Consider the following 22,026-nt stretch of genomic DNA (forward strand, 5'->3'; position numbering starts at 1 on the left):
GATGGTCGTGTGAGGGAACCTTGGTTGACGAGGGAGGTTGAATGTCTTGTAAAGAGGAAGAAGGGGGCTTACATAAGGTTGAGGAAACAAGGTTCAGACAGAGAATTGGAGGGATTGCCAGAAGGGAGCTGAAGAAAGGGATTAGGAGAGCTAAGAGAGGGCATGAAAAATCTTTGGCGGATAGGATCAAGGATAACCCCAAGGCATTTTATGCGTATGTGAGAAACATGAGAATGACGAGAACGAGGGTAGGTCCGATCAAGGACAGTAGTGGGAGACTGTGTATTGAGTCGGAAGAGATAAGTGGGGTCTTGAATGAGTACTTTTCTTCAGTATTTACAAATGAGAAGGACCGTATTGTTGAAGAGGAGAGTGTGAAATGGACTGGTAAGCTAGAGGAGATACTTGTTAGGAAGGAAGATGTGTTGGACATTTTGAATAACTTGAGGATAGACAAGTCCCTCGGGCCTGACGGGATATATCCTAGGATTATGTGGGAAGCAAGAGAGGAAATTGCAGAGCCATTGGCAATGATCTTTTCGTCTTCACTGTCAACAGGGGTGGTACCAGGGGACTGGAGAGTGGCGAATGTTGTGCCCCTGTTCAAAAAAGGGAATAGGGATAACCCCGGGAATTACAGGCCAGTTAGTCTTACTTCGGTGGTAGGCAAAGTAATGGAAAGGGATAGGATTTATGAATATCTGGAAAGACACGGCTTGATTAGGGACAGCCAGCACGGATTTGTGAAGGGTAGGTCTTGCCTTACAAGTCTTATTGAATTCTTTAAGGAGGTGACCAAGCATGTGGATGAGGGTAGAGCAGTGGATGTAGTATACATGGATTTTAATAAGGCATTTGATCAGGTTCCCCATGGTAGGCTTATGCGGAAAGTCAGGAGGCATGGGATAGAGGGAAATTTGGCCAGTTGGATAGAAAACTGGCTAACTGGTCGAAGTCAGAGAGTGGTGGTAGATGGTAAATATTCAGCCTGGAGCCCAGTTACAAGTGGAGTTCCGCACGAATCAGTTCTGGGTTCTCTGCTGTTTGTAATTTTTATTAATGACTTGGAAGAGGGAGTCGAAGGGTGAGTCAGTAAATTTGCAGATGATACGAAGATTGGTGGAGATGTGCATAGTGATGAGGGCTGTTGTCGGCTGCAAAGGGACTTAGATATGATGCAGAGCTGGGCTGAGGAGTGGCAGATGGAGTTCAACCCTGCCAAGTGTGAGGTTGTCCATTTTGGAAGGACAAATAAGAATGCGGAATACAGGGTTAACGGTAGGGTTCTTAGTGAGGTGGAGGAGCAGAGGGATCTTGGGGTCTACGTTCATAGATCTTTGAAAGTTGCCACTCAGGTGAATAGAGCTTGTAAGAAGGCCTATGGTGTATTAGCGTTCATTAGCAGAGGGATTGAATTCAAGAGTTGTGAAGTGATGTTACAGCTGTACAGGACTTTGGTTAGGCCACATTTGGAGTACTGTGTGCAGTTCTGGTCGCCTCACTTTAGGAAAGATGTGGAAGCTTTGGAGAGGGTGCAGAGAAGATTTACCAGGATGTTGCCTGGAATGGAGAATAGGTCGTACGAGGATAGGTTGAGCGTGCTAGGCCTTTTCTCATTGGAACGGAGAAGGATGAGGGGTGACTTGATAGAGGTGTATAAGATGATCAGGGGAATAGATAGAGTAGACAATCAGAAACTTTTTCCCCGGGTACAACAGAGTGTTACAAGGGGACATAAATTTAAGGTGAAGGGTGGAAGGTATAGGGGAGATGTCAGGGGTAGGTTCTTTACCCAGAGAGTGGTGGGGGCATGGAATGCGCTGCCTGTGGGAGTGGCAGAGTCAGAATCATTGGCGAACTTTAAGTGGCAATTGGATAGGTACATGGATGGGTGCTTAAGCTAGGACAAATGTTCAGCACAACATCGTGGGCCGAAGGGCCTGTTCTGCGCTGTATTGTTCTATGTTATATGTTCTATGTTAATAGAATATAGAATAATGATTATAAATGTGCAACATGGAGAATTTATTTCCCTTAATTACTTTTTTAGAGTTTAGCCAATCAAGTTATTTTGTGAATAAGTCCATGCCTCTGATGTTATAGAAATTATTTTCATTTAATTTGATCTTGTAGTAAGTTTATAAAAAGCCCAAGGATCCAATAGTGAACACTCCACTTTATTTCTGTCCGGTGCTGCAACTAATTTTTCTGATTTCAGATGGCTGCAAGATAAAATAAACACTTCAGTGGACTATGACTTAAATTTTAACGTCTGAACAAATTTATTCAAACCAATCCCACAAGAGCTTTGTATTTGAATTGAAAGATTAATCCTTCCTTACTCAAACATTGGGTCAGACAGCCACTGATTACAACTATTGTATCAAAATAAACCAGGATATTTTCTTTTGTATTATGGTTTTTAACCACTTTTATACAGAATTAAATAAACCAATACCATGCTGCAGCTTAGACAAAAATAACTCTTTCTTACACCATCATTCCTGTAGTTGATCTTAGCTCCCTGTGTCCCAGAGAGTGTTTTTTTACCTATAGAAATATCACGGTAAATTTGCAACCAGCCCAAAGATGAAGAGGTAACTCTTCTGTTTATTTTGTCAAATGCCCTTGTGATTATCCTTGCCTTTAGAAGGTTGCTAAATAAAAGCTTTTTTGGTTGTTGAATTTAATGGCTGGATATGTTTTTAAATGTAATAACAGTAGCAATTTAAGAGTTACAGCACTTGATTAAACTTAACAATCCCAAACATACAAAAGACAGTATAGATAATGTACATAACCATACTGCATATAATATTATTGCATGTGTTTCTTTTACACTGTCTACACAATATTTCTAGTAAGTCAATTTCTCTAAAGTGTTCAGTGAAATTCACCATTTTTGAACTGGACAGGCTGAGAAATATTGATAACATATAACTTTAAGTAGATGACATCTTAATTCCTCAAACTGTGAGATAAATGTGACCACACTAAATGTACGCATCATTCACAGTTCTTTATAAGCACAATCATTAATCATGCAACATCCAGATGACACTAAAGCACTGGGTTTCAAATGTTCATTAAATCATTTATTGTGTGAAAGATGTTCAACTCTGTAAACAGCGAGTACAGAGTTTGAATATTTGTTCAGTTTTCAGCATTTTCAACACAAATGGAGCAAAGCATTTACCTGGGACTTTCTCTTCATGTCAAACCAGTTAATGACAAAGCAATACAGCTTTTCTTTTGTAATGCAACAGCAATAAATACTATCAACTCTATATGTTTACACAGCGTAGTAATGAGGCCCACCTTGACCATAACTGCATCCTCCTTTGACTGATCAGAGCTCTGTTTCCCCTTTTGCACATGATGATCTCAGTATACCACCCCATTAATGATGCTACACCACTTTTGAGTAATCTGTAATACTGCAATTTCTGATAGTGTACATGAAAAATATAGGGTACCTAATAGAATGAACTGTAAATGAACAGAGCCTAACATTTGAAATATATATGAACAGAATATAAAATGCATTGACATGATGTAAGAGCATTTTTTTTTAAATGATAACATGATCAGAGTGCAATGTTAATTAAAAGAATATATTAAATCTGAACACCTGCATAAGTCAATTACCTATAACTTACAATATTTACAAAAAAGATAAATGAATTTTATAATAAGAGAAATATACATATAATAGTTAAATAAAATTAAAATAAATATAAAATAGTGAGAAAAAGGTGGAACAGATGGAACAAATGAATGGCAAAACAAAAACAGGCTCTGTAATGAATGCTAGTATGTTACACGATTGTTTCATCAAAAGTAAGAGGTTTGAGATTGGACTGTGTAAATATAATCTTCAATCATCTTCAAAAGACTTTAACTCAGCTACATGAAGGAAAAACACAACTTACTTAAGAAACCTGTCCCTTTTTCTTGTATGTAATGAAACACCATTCAGTGATATCTAGGTGGCAATTAATGGAAAAAATATACTAATCCTATTTGCCTACTGTAATTAACATAGCCCTAACACTCCAAACTTGGAAGGGTAGTAAAGAAAAATGCTTGTGTATTATGGTGATGTTTTGCAGTTGATGTATGAATTTTTATCCTATAATCTATGATTTCTTCATTGTACACAATTCACAACAAGTGCATTTTTTTTAAATGCATGTATTAACTGGTTTAGATAGTTTGCAAGAACAATTCAAAGTGCTCCCTGAGCACTATTAATCGACCTTTCCATCGAGTGGGTTGTTGTCAGATCATTCAAAATAATTCAGAAGTAGAAAATTAATACTAAGAAATTAAGTTTAACCAATGTAGTCATGTGATGTATTGAACATTTTGGATACAATATACTTCAAAATATTTCCTGTTGAATAAATAATCATGCTACTCGTGTTAATGTATATATATTTCCAGACTTGATTAATATCATAATACGTTATGTGGAGAAAGTAACTTTTGTAGATTGAATTATGTCAGTTATGAGGTTAGACTAAGTACAATAATACGTGAAGTGCGGAGTGATTAGGGAGTTTTTTTCTGAACCTCAGGATAGAACTTTAAACTAAGGCCTATCACTTCTCTGGTAAATGTTGGTGGAGAACGTGTTAAGGTAAGTTATGTTTGATTTATAGAAAGAAATACTCAATTGACTGAAGAGCTTTGTTTAGTTCTATTAGCTTTTTTTAAAAAGATTTGATTACATTCCCTACAATGTGGAAACAGGCCCTTTGGCCCAACAAGTCCACACCGACTCTACAAAGAGCAGCCCATCTCACTCTGACTATTCACCTATCACAACTGGAAATTTAGCATGGCTAATCCACCTGACCTCCACATCTTTGGATTGTGGGAGGAAACCGGAGCACCCGGAGGAAACCCACGCAGACACAGGGAGAATATGCAAACTCCACACAGACAGTCGTCCGAGGCTGGGATCAAACCCGGATCTCTGCAGTGCTAACCACTGAGCCATTGTCTCCAGCAGATTTTGGAAGCAAATGTAATAAAAAGAACATCACAAGAACTACCTGATCTCATCAACTGTATTGTACATTTGGCACACAACCAAGCATAAGTTGAAAAAATTGAAGTTTTGTCTCACTAAATGAGGTAAAGTATACTAGATTAGATTAGATTATTTACAGTGTGGAAACAGGCCCTTCGGCCCAACAAGCCCACACCGACCCGCAACCCACCCAGACCCATTCCCCTACACCTAACACTACGGGCAATTTAGCATGGCCAATTCACCTAACCTGCACATTTTTGGTCTGTGGGAGGAAACCAGAGCACCTGGAGGAAACCCACACAGACACGGGGAGAACATGCAAACTCCACACAGTCAGTCGCCTGAGGCGGGAATTGAACCCAGGTCTCTGGTGCTGTGAGGCAGCAGTGCTAACCACTGTGCCACCGTGCCGCCCACAAAGTATGCATAAATAAATTATTCTTAACCATTCATGGCACATAGAAATATATCCAATTAAATTAATTTAAGAATGTTCTAATATAAAGATCAACCTACAACAGTAATAGTTTTCCTTCTACAAACCATATAGAACCATCTACAGGACATTTTGCACATACTTTTCTGAGGAGAATTCACCCGTGTCAGCTTTTTCTTCAACAGGTCTATCAAAGCTGTCATACATGAGATAGTGGTTTTCTGTCTGGCCTCCTTTCACCAGGTTCACCTTGAGACTGCTGCTGCTCAGGCTTTCTGCCAACCCTTCTGACACCTTCTTTTCTTGAGGTCAAACTGTGTGTGGCTTGCTACAAGAAAATATAGAAACTATTTACCAATTTACTGGGGTGAAGGATAACTGGGAGAAAGCAGCAATAATAGGTCAACCAGTATTATCAGATAATGATATCAGTAACTGTCTGACAAATGGACAGACGTGTTGAAATAATGATAAACATTTTTGACCAATTTTTTTGACAAAATCTTTACTTCTACTTTGATCCATTCATTGGTCTTAATAAACTTCTTCAAAATGCAATTTTGAATTTTTATTCCAATATACTAATATTTTGTTTTTTGATCTGACTTTCAGAATAGCTTTTATGCTTTTTTGTAAATGATAGACTAAAAATGATTGCTCCTGATGTTCATACAATTGACTTCAGGTGACATTTTCAGTCTGCTACTTTAGCTAAATACTCACTCATTTAGAGTTAAATGCCTATATTAAAAATAATGGCAACCAAATACTTTGCACATCAGCTAGAAAGGTCTTCCAGACTTATTTTGATTTTTAAAGCTCAACCATATTCATTAATCATTTGAATGCAAATACATAAAAATAGTAAATGGGTCGTTCAAGAGAATCTGTTGTTTTCAGATGTGTGTGAAGTAATACAAGAAGCAAAAAAAAAGTTAACCTGCAGCACCTAGGATATTCACAAATCCAGGAAATAGACCAATATTCCCCTCTCAACTTGTGTGTCACCAAGCATGCACGAATAAAGGTTTTGTACACAGGACACAATCTAATATCAACAATTGTTAAGGTTTCCTTCACTTAGATTCTTCATGAGATTTATGTTTCTTCCTATTTAATAGTTTTTTCCATGAATGGGAAATTAATTTTTTTTTTAAATGATCTAACCATAAAAAATTGCGTAAGACAGTGGTATTTATAGTGTACACAGAATAACAGATGTTACAAGACGTAAGTAGATTGAGTTGATCAAGCACGAAAGTAAGCTTGTGGAACTTAACAAATGTTATATCAATATCAGAATGCAATATCATGTGTAACACACTCCAAGGTATGTTGTTCTTCATTGTTTCTGAAAGTGCAACAATTTACCTTCCCCCATAATTGGCTACCATATTAGTCTTATTTTTGCTATTGGAGTTATAATAGTGAATATCAACTGAAGAAAAATTGACTTTTTGCATTAATTTGACCAGGCCATGAGTAACATTACACCACATTATACAAGTCACATGATTTTTTTTTAAATGTCTAAGCCAGCACTCCAGTGCAGTATTGTAAAGCAATGCACTTTGGGAAGTGCCATCTTTCAGAGAGACATAATAAAATACCTTAACATCTTCTCAGATGGACATAAAAGATTCCTCAATGATATTTGGAGACAATTGGAAGACCTTGTATACTGTTTGATATATATCCGTCAAACAATATCATTAAACTGATTAAGTTCTTTGTGGACATTGCATAGTGCTAATTGGCTACTATGTTTCTTGTTACAAAGGTCACAACACTTGAAAAGGAAATTAGTTGGCGATATATTGTTTGAAATATCCTGAAGTTGTGAAAGGTGCTTTATAAATTCATATTCTGTTTCTTTTTGGGTGACATGAGGAATAAAACATTCCTGTGAATGACAAATGAAATCACATTTTGTGTGAATTAGACTACGTACATACATGAAGCATTAATCAAATTTCTAGTAGAGCTGATAATCATTGGAACAACATTAACCTGTCTATCCTTTTATTGCACAGACGATAGAATAAAACAGTGTCATTGAAGTTGTGCAAGCATGGAAAATGTTTGCCTTAAACAAGCAAAAAATATTGGAAGTGCACAAGAATTCATGAATTTTTTATTTCTCATGATTTTGAAGAAATCAAGCTATTCAGTTCACCAACTATTTCAGTGCTTTAATTTTATCCACTGTAAATGACCTTTGGGTGATCTGCCACTGGCTAAGAATTTTATTTCCTAAGCCATACTATTTGATTAAATGTTAAGTGATACCAAACAATTATCTTTTTCAACCTTTCCTCAAACTTTAAAGTTTCTTCTTCTTTAAGTTGGAGGTAGTTTCAGAGTCAGAGTTATTGCTATTATTTGGGAAGCGGTGTGACGAAGTACTGTTGCATTACTTTGGCATGTTCTTAAACAGTTTTGCAACTTAACTCTCAATATGTTTATTGTCATGGGTCAACTAACTGGTACATTTATGCTGCAAGAAATAGCAGTAGGAGTAAACCATTCATTCCCTCAAGCCTTCTGCTCCAAGACATGTTTTTCCAATGTTCAAATTCTGTTTATCTTTTGCATAGCACTAACTTCTCACTCATATTGATTTGTGGGAGAATAGATTGCTGAAGAACTTTGATGCTGCTTAAGTCTCTTTTTTGTACTATGTTCAAATGTTGCAAGTCTGTATAGAGGGTTTTGCCCAGAATGTAAATGTACCAGTATGCCATAGGCTTCTGAACTTAGCAACTGTTGCAGATTGCATAAAACTGAGTATATGTCCCATTGTGTATTGCATTGTTTTAATGGCATAAACAATAATTTTAAAAGTTGGAAGTACAGTCCTACGCACAGTCCAACATGATGCAGAGGATCTTTGGCAGACAATCCAATTTCAGGCACAAAGTTATCATCTAGTTCCTAGATGTCTTCATCCATGTCCTATGTAGGGAACTACAACACAAACTTATTCTCTCCAGAACTTTGACCTCTGCTGTCTGTACAAAATGCATTTGCTCCTGCTCATCTTTCTTTAGTCAATCCTAGATCACTGCAACTCAATTTTAACAGTATACCAGTTGCTGATTAATGAACTGTGCTTGGAAGGGATTAATGTGTGATAATGTCAGATGGCTGTCTACTTTCTTTGTTTCTGCAGCTTAACCTGGGATCTGCAATGGAAAGAATACAAAGACAGAGTTAGTGCTCAATGGCAAAAAGAAAGAATTTATTTTGTCAAAAGAATGACAATTCTATGGATCAGCAGGTTCTCATGTACAGTATATGACAAAGAGATTTCATCAATAAGAAAAGACCGGGGAACCTGGGAAATTATGTTTTTTTCAATGTCATAGTCTTCCAGGCTAAATGACCTCCCACTCAGAGTGACATTTATTATTATCTCCACAATTTATGCAAACATTTGGGTATTTGCTAGACATCCTTTGGTTCTTGACTTTTCTCTGGTATAAGAACGGGTTGTGTGAAAACTATTGAAGGACGGTGAAGGTGGTTTGCAGCAGCTTAGTTATGTTTGTGGTTGAGATCAAAGTAGCATTAAAGAAACTTCTGTTTCAGTGAATATAATTGAAATGAAAGTCAAGCAATGTCTAAAACCAGTAACTACCTTTACAGTGGCGAGTTAGAACTCTGTCTTATTGTGACTCATTTTGAAATGCTGTCTTCATAATGGCTTCTATAGTATTCAACAGATCAAAGGAGTAATAGAGTTAAATCGATTCATTTAGTTTTATTAGCAGCTACAATATTTGTTATCTTATTAAAATGGGAATTCTCACTGAACAAGAGCTACTAAGAAACATCAAATGTGTCAACGACTTTGGGAAAAAGAATGATGGAAATTCAGCAATACGTTAATAATTTTAAGAATTTTTTTCAGTAATATTACAATCCAATTGCATTCTTAGTCATAAGTATTCAATAATTTCACCCACTTGACCATTACAAATTGCAGAACCTTTCAAATTCCACTTGCCACTGCGCCAAAGATGCCATAATTAAATTACATTTATTTTAAAAAATCAAGTACGTTGACATAAAATGCACAAATTTCAAATTAACTATAATAAAATAGTTGATCTGACATCAGAATTACCTTTAACATATTTCAAATAATAACTTTCAACTTAAGGGAGGCATTAATGCCCTCTGAAAGGTGCAGAGAAAAATCCCACAAATCTGTTTCTAGGACTTGCAAGAACTATGAGGAAAACATGTGTTTTTCAGTCATGCCATGTCTTGATAAAGATGTAACAAGAAGATAAAGCTGAATGACAGATACAAATAGTGGAAATCTAATATAAAAATAGAAATTGCTAGAAAAACATGCAATTTTTGATGAGCCAACCTTATTTACATAACCTTGTTAAATTTTTGGAGGGGTCGCAAATATAGTAGTTAGGAAATTGTCTACGGCTGTTGACCATAAAGACTTTCAGAAAGTAATTAGTAGTATTTGGCTGAAGAGATTATCAGCAAAAATAGAGAATTGCAGGGTTCCTTGTGGCATAGATCAAAACATATTTGGAAAGTAGCAGGCAAGGAGTGGAAATAAAGAGTTTTTTGTCTGAATGGTGGTATATGGTGAATGGTGCTACCCAGGGATCCAAATTTGAGTCTGCTTTTCAGCACATATATCAATAATTATCAACAGAACAGAAACTTGTGTATATGCAAAATAAGCAAGTTGTATGGATGGTGACATAAAATTGAAAAGGGACATGGATAGACTAAGTAAGCAAGCAGATAGAATTCAACATCAAGAACCATGTGATTATCTACATTAGATATGAGGATAACAAATCACAATGATAAGAGTTGGATAGAACTCTTAAGGATAGTGGAATCAAGGGTTATGGGGATAAGGCAGGAACAGGATACTGATTAAGGATGATCAGCCATGATCATATTGAATGGTGGTGCTGGCTCGAAGGGCAGAACAGCCTACTCCTGCACCTATTGTCTATTGAGACTAGGTTTTGTGGTGCAGCAATGGAACTTAGGTATCCATATCCATAAACCAGTAAAAGCCATGCAAAAGTACAAAAAGTACAACTGAGGAAATGGTGTTTCAATTATACAGGACCTTAGTCACATCTCATCTGGAGTATTATGTTCACTTCACTTCAAGAAATGTACATAATGATCTTGGAAGAGATATAAAGTAGATTTAGCACAATGATGCCAAGCAGTACACTATTAATTCATAAGGACAGGATGCAACAACTTAGTTAGTACTTCCTTGAACTTCGTAGACTAAAATTAGCTAATGTGTTTAAAATAATATAGGTTGTTTAATTGACTAATGTGTTTAAAATAATGTAGGTTGTTTAATTGACTAATGTGTTTAAAATAATGTAGGTTGTTTAGGAGTGAATTAGGATACACTTGCCTGCACTTGTGATCATGAAACTCCTGATGAAATTACAGAATGTGTTTCATGATGTTATTTACCTGAGCACAACGACCATTTTTCTGGAATTGTTTATATAGAATAAAACCAAATTATTCAGATTTGAGATGATTTGTTTCATTTTTTTTGTACTGAAGCATTATGATGCCCAAGTTGTAATCTTCTGTAAAGTCAAAGGAAGGTAAGTCAAAGGATTTCTTTGCAAAGATGACATTTTGGGATCCCCAGATCTGCAGTGATTGTTTAGAATGCAGTTACATTATAAGGTCATTTTCCTGTGAAGGAATCTTGGGTGCACATCACATTATAATCCTGCAGTCCGTAACCAAGCTCCAAGAAATCCTCCAGATCATCCAGGAGGCTGTGTCACATCACTCAGTTTGGAGGACTTTAAATCCAATCTAGGAGCAAAAACAAATTTAAACAATGCACAGTCAGTTAATTGGAATTTTGGATTACATTGTAAACATATTTTGAATATGTTCGATGCTGTGAGAAAGCAGGCTCTATAGCTTAGTCTCTACTAAGATTAAAGCTTATTTGTAGAGATAGCAGAATGTTGCACATGTCTGTGGCATGCCAATTACAACTTGTAGCACAGCATAACTCAGATCTTGCCAACTGCGCATTGCATTCTGCAGCTACCAATTTTAGAACAGTGGTGTTGTATAATTACCATGTTACAACAACAATAGTTTATATTTATATAAGGCTTTAGCATAATAAAACATTTCAAGACATTTCACAGGAACATGACAAAACAGAATATGATACTAAGCCACGTAAGGAAATATTAGATCAGATGAACAAAGGGTTGGTCAAAGAAGTTGTTTTTAAGAAGTGTTCTATAGGAGGAAAGCTTCTCAGACAGGAAAGGGAGCAATATGAAATGAATTTTAGAGCTCGGGCTTTAGGCAACTGAAAGGTCAGCCATCAATTTTGCAGCAATTGTGCCTTACACAGTAATAGCTCTGCATATTATTAGGTACGATACTGAAACAGTTTTTATATCTAATTTACAAATTGTGCTATCTTACAAAATGGTCTTAGTCTTCAATCAATATCATGGTCAGGTTTTTAGTTTTTTTTCAATCTTTAAAATACGCTTTTTATCTACATACATTTTTGGAGGAAAAGATAGAGTGCAATCTGTCTGAAAATACATTTTTTTGTGAAAGATTGAGTCCTGCTTTTGGGACTGAAAGTGCAGTCTACACAACTACAATTGTGTGGGAACCTGGAGCAGCATTCTACCAGCCGTGGTGAATTAAAAGGACACTCCTGGGGGCCATCATCCAGTTGAGGATGCCAGCCCGTCCTCCATAGTTGTGATCCCAATCCAAGGATCAGCAGCTCAGCAACCTCAGGAGCACCACTGCTAATGGTAGCCAGTACTGTGACAGTTTAACAAATGAGAGGGTTGTTCAATGCCAAACCCTCAAAACCTTCCCACACTCACCTCCACCCCACCCCAACCCCTCAAGATTAGTGAGCTCTTATGGAGAAGCCAGGACCAGGCAAGCAAGGCCCACAAATAGGGTGGGAGTTTCTTGTTTTGCTACTGAGAAGTACTCTCCATAGCCCATAGAGGACACATCAAGAGTACTCCCCTCCCCCATCACAGGAAACCACTGGGATACTGCAGGACCTTCATGACATGAATAAGATGACTGTGCAGGCAGGAAGAGGGGAGGAAGATCCAATTTAATTGGGTCCTAAATTGTGCCACTGAGATTCTACCATTTTCAATGGGAAATAATCAGGCTCACCTTCTGACGCTTGTCCTTCAGTTGTTGCATGTATTTGTTGAATCTGTAAAAGGCTTGAAATTCTTGGTTTTATAAAATATAAATTTAGTCTATAGTGCTATAAATCCAGATAGGCTTAATGGTATTAAATAGTCTGCCAACATTCAATTGATTTGCTATATTTCATTTTCACTTAAAACTTTAAGCTTGGCTTTGTCATGGCTCAGTGAGCCTAAAAAATTAATGAAACATGTACATCAGGTTTAATTGCCAGTCTATTTTGAAATAGTTGAACTTAGCTTGGATGACTCATCTCAACATCCTTGATTGAGGGAGAGAACGATGAGCCTCAGTTCCAATTCCTGACCTCTGCTGAGAATATCACTCGATCGATTTTGGATGAGAGCCAGGTGAGGTTATCTGTGACAGCCCCCATAGTGGTACTGCCTGCTTGTCAAAGCACACAATCAAGTCTCAAATATGAATTATGACACTCAAAGTGCTAAAGGCTAATAGCTAGGCTCAAATGGCAGACTAACAATGAGTCAATACCTTTAGGAGGTAGAGAGGTGAAAATTAGCAGGAAAAGTTTTATTTCTGCATATTTGTCAAAATGTTTGCAAGATTCAAGATGTGTACAACAAAAATCATCCATGGCATCATGCAAATTGCTTTGAATTAATTACCATTTTACAACATGTGATGGTCATTGGTTGTGATTTTGTATTTTATTGTAAGCATTTCTGTTTCAATAACCTCTTTAACCCGGGATTTTGCCCCTGTAATTTTTCCAACACTTCAAAAGCACAAAGGAGAGTGTTTTATATTTACTGGATTTAATGTTTTATTTGACTGATTAGGCTTTGCAGTGTAATTATACTCTTCTCCCATCTGAAATCCCATAGATTTCACACGTTTCAGGTATAATGTGGAGATTCATATGTTATTAGGTTAATAATGCATGGCTGCTCTAACTAGCATGTGTTGTCCCAATTCAGATTTTCAATTACTTCACTCTGTTATTAACTGCAAAATAAAAGAACTTGTACTTGAATAGTTCCTATAGGTGCTTGAATCTGCTGAATTTCAAGAGGTTGTATCATTGGTGAAGCAAACTAAATTCTAATTGTGCAGCCTGGGTTCTCTCACACTATACTCTTTAAATTGTTCACAGACAAAAGAAAGCTTAAGCCTTCTCAGCAAGTACTGTACAATGCACCTTGCCAATCATTGTAGGATTAGCCGATCTTTAGAGTTTCATTTTATTCAATGTTTAAACATATTTTTGTAGATAAAAACATTTCACTGCCACTACTTACATATGAATATGATCACATTATTTTAAGTATACATTTGCAACTTTAACTTGAGAAACTCTTTATTAATTCATTTGGGATCCTGCTTTTAAGCAAATAGAGCATTAAATTTGATGTCCAGCCTTTCATATTTATTTATGTGCAAAGCACACACCCGAAATACTGATATTAGCTTTAATTAATATCACATCCTAAAAGTCTTCTTGTTAAACATAAAAATTATTTAAACATTACTTCAGAAGCCTGAAATAGTGGCTTTTTTTTAATGAGAAAAATTATTACTTTGATTAATCTGTTCTAAGGTAATAAGAAGATGCAACAATATCAATGTTGTGTTTATTTTGTGGGGGTTGGGAATAAGGCACATATTAAATACGTAAGAATTTAGCTATTTAATAATGGCTCTATTTCTCTTGTGTTTGAGAGTGTGTGAGAGAGATGTTCTCTTATATAGGCTAAAGCTAATTTTCTACATGTGTTCAGCTCTTACCTATTGTGAGTGGTGGATGCCGGTTGATGTGTGTAATACACAAGGCAGTGTGGTCTGTTAATATTCCCATTGGGAAGACTCCTGTAAATACGTCAGTAATTCATAAATTAGCAATAGAAAAATGACCGACTGGAGGGCTTGACTGAACAGCGTCTTGCACAAACAAATAAAGGTGTACGTAACATCGATAAACAGGAATGTTTGTAAGTTCAATTCCTATTTAAAGCTGCAGTCAGAATTAACACTAATTCCCTTGGTCAGGTTTAGGTTTTGTCATTGTTGGCAGAATTTTGAACTTTGCTCAAAGTGGAGAGAGAGTGAATTCAACAAACAATATTTGTTTGACTGTTCCTGATACACCTCGCCCATTTTTTTCTCTCTCGCCATTAAATGGTTGAGGAACGTCAGGTGGAAAGTTAAAAAGTGATATCCCGACGAAGGTGGCACAGCCGAAGCCGAAAGGCATGTGTGTGCGTTGGTGGTGCAGGGGATGAGCAGCGGTTCGCTGGCCCAGTTGAGAGCTGTACCACAGCGGATTCATGCGGCTCCAATATCGGGCGCTGCGCAGGCCGCTGGCAAACTCAGTCCGAAAGAGGCAGGGAGAACCAAGGGCATTTTTTTTAATATGTGGGGCTCAAAGCATCTCCTCCTGACCTGCAAAAACAGTGTCAAACTTGGTTTTCCACAGCCTCTTCGGCTAATAGAATGAACGGGAAAGGACACTAATTCAAGTTACCCCAAGTTGTTTGTGACTGTGAGATCTAATTATCTGAATGTTACAACCTAAAGTAGGCAGAATGACCCGGCCGCGGACATGACCTTCCTTGTAATGGGCTGATTTCTGTTCATTTTAAAAAAAATTAAATTCTACTTATCGGTTATTTGGATAAATTATTGAAAAGGGCATAATAACATTGTCGAAACCGATCAGTGCAAATTGTGAGATAGTACTTTTTATTCACGATAATTCCTATTGCTCTTGTTCGTTGAACGGAATGCTGAAAATTTATTTCATGGGAAAGGAAATCAAGCCAAAGCCAACAGGCCCATGATGAAATATTTTTGTTGGGAAGAATGACCTCCAGCAAATGTTTAATTGAATGAAAAGCGTTTGACCCGGAGCAACACGTTTAGTTTTTTTTTCAGCAACGATTAGGGATTTTTATTGTAATATTCAAATCTAACCTGGATATGCATCTCTAAAGGAGCGGCATGCCTTCCAGAGTTCTCAAAAGTGGACTGTGAGGATGTTTTCTTTTGAACGCGACATTCTATTCACGAGCTGAAAATTACAGAGACACGCCGCAAAAAGAAGGCTAGATCTTTTAAAAAAAAACAAAATTAAAATGTTGGAAATCAGTGTGAAGCGAAAAGGACGCCTCCGACTCTGTGGATTTCTTTTAAAGACCCACACACAAAAAAAATTCCAATGGTTTTTCCAGTTGTGCAAACAAAAATAAATGCATCCTCCATGAACTGTGCAAAAACACAACATCGAGGGAAAATGTACTTGGGCCGCTGTTGGAGGATGACAAGAGAAATGAATCACTCACACAAACTCAGTGAGCCAACCAGCCCCTCGAGTTGACACAGTGACCAGCCGTGGATAAAAGTGCAACTCATGGATTGGGGTGGAGATTACGACTTTTTGGCGTTAACATTGAGAAAAAAGAATCAAGCATTACCATCGCGGGGAGAAACGGCAAAAGCGTTTCAAAGACGACACTCATAATATGAAAAGATAATTGTAGAACGTACATATACTTAGCAACAGAGCGATGCCTTGCACAGTATTAAAACATTCAGAACTTCACCAAAAACAAAATACTGCGGATGCTGGGAATCTGCTGGAAAATGTCTGACGGAGCATTTGGTGTCTTTCCTTACGGCGGGTTCTTACAGACAATTTGTGTTGGTCTAGCTTGTATTCAATTATGGCATAAAGCTTTGCTTAAAAATAGTTCTATTTGTTTTTATTGGCCTGAAAGAATGACCTCTGAATTCCCCCGGCCACAGACTGCACGTGTTTTAACTTTGTGCAAAAGGAGCTGATTAGGATCGTGTATATTTCAAGCATTGATAAATCTCGTTTTTTTTTAAAGCGGCAATTGAGAGTTATTGTAGGCTCTCGCTCGATTACTTTCTCCATTAGGATCATAGACTGAGCTGCTGATTCTGCAAGATGGAAGTGACGAGCTGGTGGGTTGTTTTGAGTGTTACAACTGGGTAATGATAGATGTTGATGTTCAGTTTACTCTAACTCTGGCAGTCCGTGTTGTATTGGCTGTTGTCTACGCCTCTGGTAAAGTTATTAGGATCCAGGCACAAGGGCACAAGAACAGTGGGGCAGACAGCAATCACTGCTCTAAATAAACATTAGTCTTAAAAAGTTTGCACTATTGACCTCAACCGTTTGATTACATTTATTTCTGCAAAAACCACATCTCTTCATTTCTGCTCAGACTAAATATTTTTTTGTTGGCAGTGAAGCTTTTTTTATACGTAGCTATCCTGCATCTGCCTTCTTTTCGCTGAGATTTTTGTAATCAAAAGATGAATATTGTGTGTGCAGAGTTATAACTGCATTTACATTGTCCCAGTGACCCATGATAGGGCATTTTTAAACTTTAAACATGTCAGTAGTTTGCAGGCTCTCTGGCAGAATTACTGGTGCACGGGAATGAAAGTAAATCAAAAATAAAGACTGGAAGGCGAGGGTGTAGTAAATTCTGGCGGTGTTCGGTTGCCTGAAATGTGTTGTGAATTACAGCCCAGGCCTCTGAAAAGGCCGGGCGAAGGGATGCAACAACACCAGTAAATTAGTTCACAGAAGCCGGGCAGCAACTGAAGACTAGATTAAATCGACGTTTGTAACCCGAAAGCACAAGGGTTTGTACTAAAATGGAAGTTCTATATAAATCACAACAGTCATGTTTTAAATAAAATGCCGAATCCAGCCCCAATGAGCCCAGATTCCTTTAAGCCATAATTGTTGAAGGATTTGGATTGTAATGTGATGAACTTTTATAGCTTTGACGCGACAGTGTGAAGGTGAAACACTGCTGATTTTTAACCGAACAGAATAGGCCGTGTCAGTGATAAAGGAGAGACGATGATGGAATTTTATAAAGTGAGTAGTTGTAGACATATATAGGGCATTTGTGTTTCACTGGCAATCTTGAAAAATACTATGTTTAGATGTTCTGTCGTTTTAAACTGAAATCCAGTGGCGTGTGTATCAAGCTGCTCCGCTTATTAATACTAAATGATATGACATTTGAGTGCCGATATTGACAGGGTGATAAATATACTGTCACCTCGGCTGTACTGTACATGCAAGTAAACACAAATTCCTCCCTCTTTTCGGACACACCAACATTCATATAACAGGAATGTGAACACGGCATCAGTTCCACAAAATTGACAGCAGGCCGTATAATACCTTTTTAACGTCTGGAATGTCTTCACCGATATGTGATTGCCATTGTAGTCAGTATAATGGGAAGAACTAAAAGCAAAAAAACACGAGAGACACTAAAAAGCTTAGCCTATTGCTGGTAATATGTGGGTCCAATCTGGTCTGATGTATAAACTGATAATGTGTCGCTTTTGTTCCATTATGAATTCCCAAACCAAAGAACTTATTGTGGACAAATAAGACTCGGTTGTCTGGTGGTCAGCTGTTTTAGTTCAGTTTATTACTTGCTTAAGAAGAAATTCGATCAGGATGAAATGAATGCAGAAATGTATGCAGATTTTAGAAAAGTATTCTCAATTAGATATCTGTAAATAGAAAAAAAACTGTAAGAATGAGTTCTATCACGGGGCCCTTCTCTGACTACGAGGTGTTGGCTTCCTGAGGATGAGTATTCGTCAATACGCTAACAAATACAATTTTACATTGCATCTTATCCCGACACCGCTCACGGATTCAATTCACGAGACAAGAAACAAAATGCAAAGCGCATTTCAGACGAAGACTGAAAAAAATTGGGAACGTCCTCGGTTTCATTGCGAGCAATGCCCTGGAGCCGGGGATATGCGAAGTTTCTTGCATTGTTTATTGGCTCTCCGCTTCGTTTCAATTAATGGTCGGGCTGACTCAAAACTGTTGAGCAGATTGTTGAAACGCGATAGCGCCGCCTTAATACATGAAATGTAGCTCATTATTTGAGAAAGATTTTGTCTTAAGAACACAGCAGCTACTCAGGGAGGCGGCCCCAGCTGCGATCAGGTTGAATTACCGTAATTGCGGAGGTCACATGTTAAACCCTTTCAGTCATTTAGTTAATATCTCTGCCCTTACACTGCACATTTAGTGACTTCTTTTCTGTCAAGTACAAACCACACACACAGCCAAACGTTTCACTTGAGAAAGTACTGTGTGATCTCCTGCTTAGTGGCACTGGTATCAAAATACAGCCATCGACCGTCAGTTCCAACTCCGGGCCAGGATTTTTTTGTGTTTTCCATCTAAGAGAAATCAATTAGTCAAAATATGGAAACGAACAAACGAGATATAGACTTCTCTTTAAAGAAAAAGCAAAGATACTTTACTGAGATAATTGTTTACCAGAAAAAGCTTCGAAATTTAAATGACATATTAAGAAACGTTGGCAGGAGAATTGGCAGGGAGAGGCTAACTCATTTCCATATCTTCTTGCGTACCACTACACAAATGTACGCGCGATCTCAAATAAATTGGTAAAAGAACTTTGCACAAAGCTGAAGGCGCACACATGTTTCTACAAACTGATCGGCGCACGGGATACACGTGTTTGCACATCTTGATGGCCACACCGATACCTGACATGATAGACCGACTTCTGCAGATATAAACTCAGAAAGCAGTGGAACTACTCGGCCAGCCTGGCGTAATCTGCGAAGATGGGAACGGAAGGTTAACGCTTCGCGTAAATTATGTTCCAGGTTCGGTTTCGGTTCTTGACCTGAACCCGCCAGTAAGCCTGCCTTCCTGTCTCCACAGATGCTGCCTGAAGTTTCCAGCATCTGAAATCTTTTGTTCACCGTACATATTAACATAGACATTCGAAGGGGCACACGGATACTGGGTTTAGAAGGGTTGTGAGATTCAGGGAGACACAAACGCATATTTCGCCACAATATCAAACGTACTGACTCACATTTCGAGAACTTGATGGACATTGAGGTATTTTCGAGTATACTTGCACGCCAGATCCTCGCTGGATGGCCATGTTAGCACGTGACCAGCGCACATGGGTTGTGTGGACCGAGCGGGTTCACTCCCAAGTCAGTGTCGCTGCACCACTCCTACAGACAAGGGACTTCTTTAGCGACAATGACTAAGCCCGTTTGAATTGTTGAAATCCATGCATGTTCCCGATACTTAATAAGGATAAAACTTTAAAGAAAACTTGCATTATGACCGTTATTTGAATTTGAACAGTTTAATTAGCTCTTGTTCTGTAAAAATAGTTTTTTTTCAATTCCACATGATACGCCGTGCAGGAAGTTTACTGTTTTCATTGTATTACTTCCCATGGAACTACACCGACAAAAGCACTGACCTGACAAAAACGATTTTCTGACAATCACACATGTTTCCTCTGCAAATCGCTTCATGCCTTTGTACGGTTTGCTTTAATTGATGCTTATATTCCTACAGAGCCAGTGTCCAAGAAAGGTTCAGTTTTTCCTGAATGTATGGGCATGTTTGCAGTTAGATGCAATTAAAACACATTAATGCTTGAAATCAGAAACACAAACAATTGCTGGAACTGCATACCAAACTTATCAACATCTGTCAGAAAAAGTTAGATCAAAGATAGATTAAAGCTAACTTAACGACAGAGGTAAAGATACGCTAAAGACAGGTTAACATACAGCAGATACTGTTCCTCAGAAATTGCGGCTTGATCAATTTTCTCTTAAAGATGCTGATTGACCTAATATCATTTTATGGCTCAGGCACATCTTTATTTTAATTAGCAATTTTTTTTAGACATTTATAATGTAAACTCGGGACTTGCATCTGTGTGTTTGTGTCTATATTTAGGAGCTAAGGCAGGCTCAAGCAAAACATTACAGGATAAAAGTGAATCACATCTGCTTTGTCATTCGATAGTTACTTTACATTTTAAACGAATGCGAAGCATTTAAACACCATAGATGATGAGCGAACGAAAAAACAAGTCCTATGGTTTCCACAATGAGATATATTTTACACAAACTGAACACCCAGATCGGTTGGAAATCAGAATAATAGTTTTCTACGATAATGGCTCAATAATCACCGCATACTGCGGATCCGACGGAAAAAGGGTAAAATGTAATTCATGATATTTGCTGGCAATGTAGAAGTGAAATAAGTTCGACGGCACCTTGCAACTGGCCATGGGAAGACTGTATGCTATTCGCCTTTAAATGTTCACATAAATGATTTCCGCAATATAAAACTGCTCTTTGCTCTGCAGAAGTGTTGAGAACCCAAATGTTCTGTATAAGATAAATGGTACGAGAATATTACGTGTTTGGTTGCACTGCATATGTTTGTACTGTACATGCGTGTGTAGATATATGGTTGTGTGCAAAATTGAGTTGATGGAACATCTCACAATGTTTTATTTTTCTACTCTGAGTATTTCAGTTAAAAAACAAAAATGTACTTTGGATTTATTTCAGAATTTGAAGTTGAAAAATTAATGGCACAATATTGACCGGTGATAACTTGGTATAAATGTGTGAAATCTGTAATTACTACACAGTCTTTCTTTCACAAGATTTTTAAATAAAGTCAGCAGACATCATTTATTTGTAAAAGGAGTTGCATAGAAGCAGCCATGGGGTGTTGGCAGCAGATCTTCAAAATGACAAATATAGTTTCACCTTCACCACAAAAGTTTCACATTGAAAATAAAAAGTGCATTGGTTAATTATTCTTACTCTTTTTACTCTTAGCACAATTTTAATTAACTTTATCCGCATTTCATGACTTTTTCTCTTCCGGTTTACTTTTTAAATTCAAAATCAAGTAAGTCCAATTCGAAGTTCCTCACTTTTGTAAATGGGGAAGCAACTGGAAATAGAAAGGAGGTATTACTGAGTTGGAGTGTGTTAGGAAATAATAATTTACCTAGGTCCAATTCTGCTAAGATTGCAGGTGCAGTTACTTTGTCATTCCAGGCAATGTGTCCAGGGTGAATATTCTATCGGAGGAGCTGAAAGATCTTTACTGCCTGAAGGATCCAGCTACTCCATTCAGAGGTACTGAAGAGAGCATCCGAAATAATCCCAAACCAAAACCTAACTTGATGTAGAAATGATTTAGAGAATCCAGGTTTCTTGATGTTCCAAACCATGCTTCCAAAAAAAACATAATCTTACATATATACAGGCCATCTTAATATTAAAGTGATATGCATTCTATAAATAACAGGCTATTTTGAGATATTTAATATCCATCCATGAACATTTCGTTTCAATTCATATTTTATTTTCCAAAACAGTGAAGTACGTGCATGTTTTTTCCTTGTTTCGAATTAGTTTTATTCACCATTACATTTTATGG

Source organism: Chiloscyllium plagiosum, unplaced genomic scaffold, assembly GCF_037043375.1.
Source record: "Chiloscyllium plagiosum isolate Xiang-an unplaced genomic scaffold, Cpla_swu_hap1 HiC_scaffold_9, whole genome shotgun sequence".
Classification (NCBI taxonomy): domain Eukaryota; kingdom Metazoa; phylum Chordata; class Chondrichthyes; order Orectolobiformes; family Hemiscylliidae; genus Chiloscyllium; species Chiloscyllium plagiosum.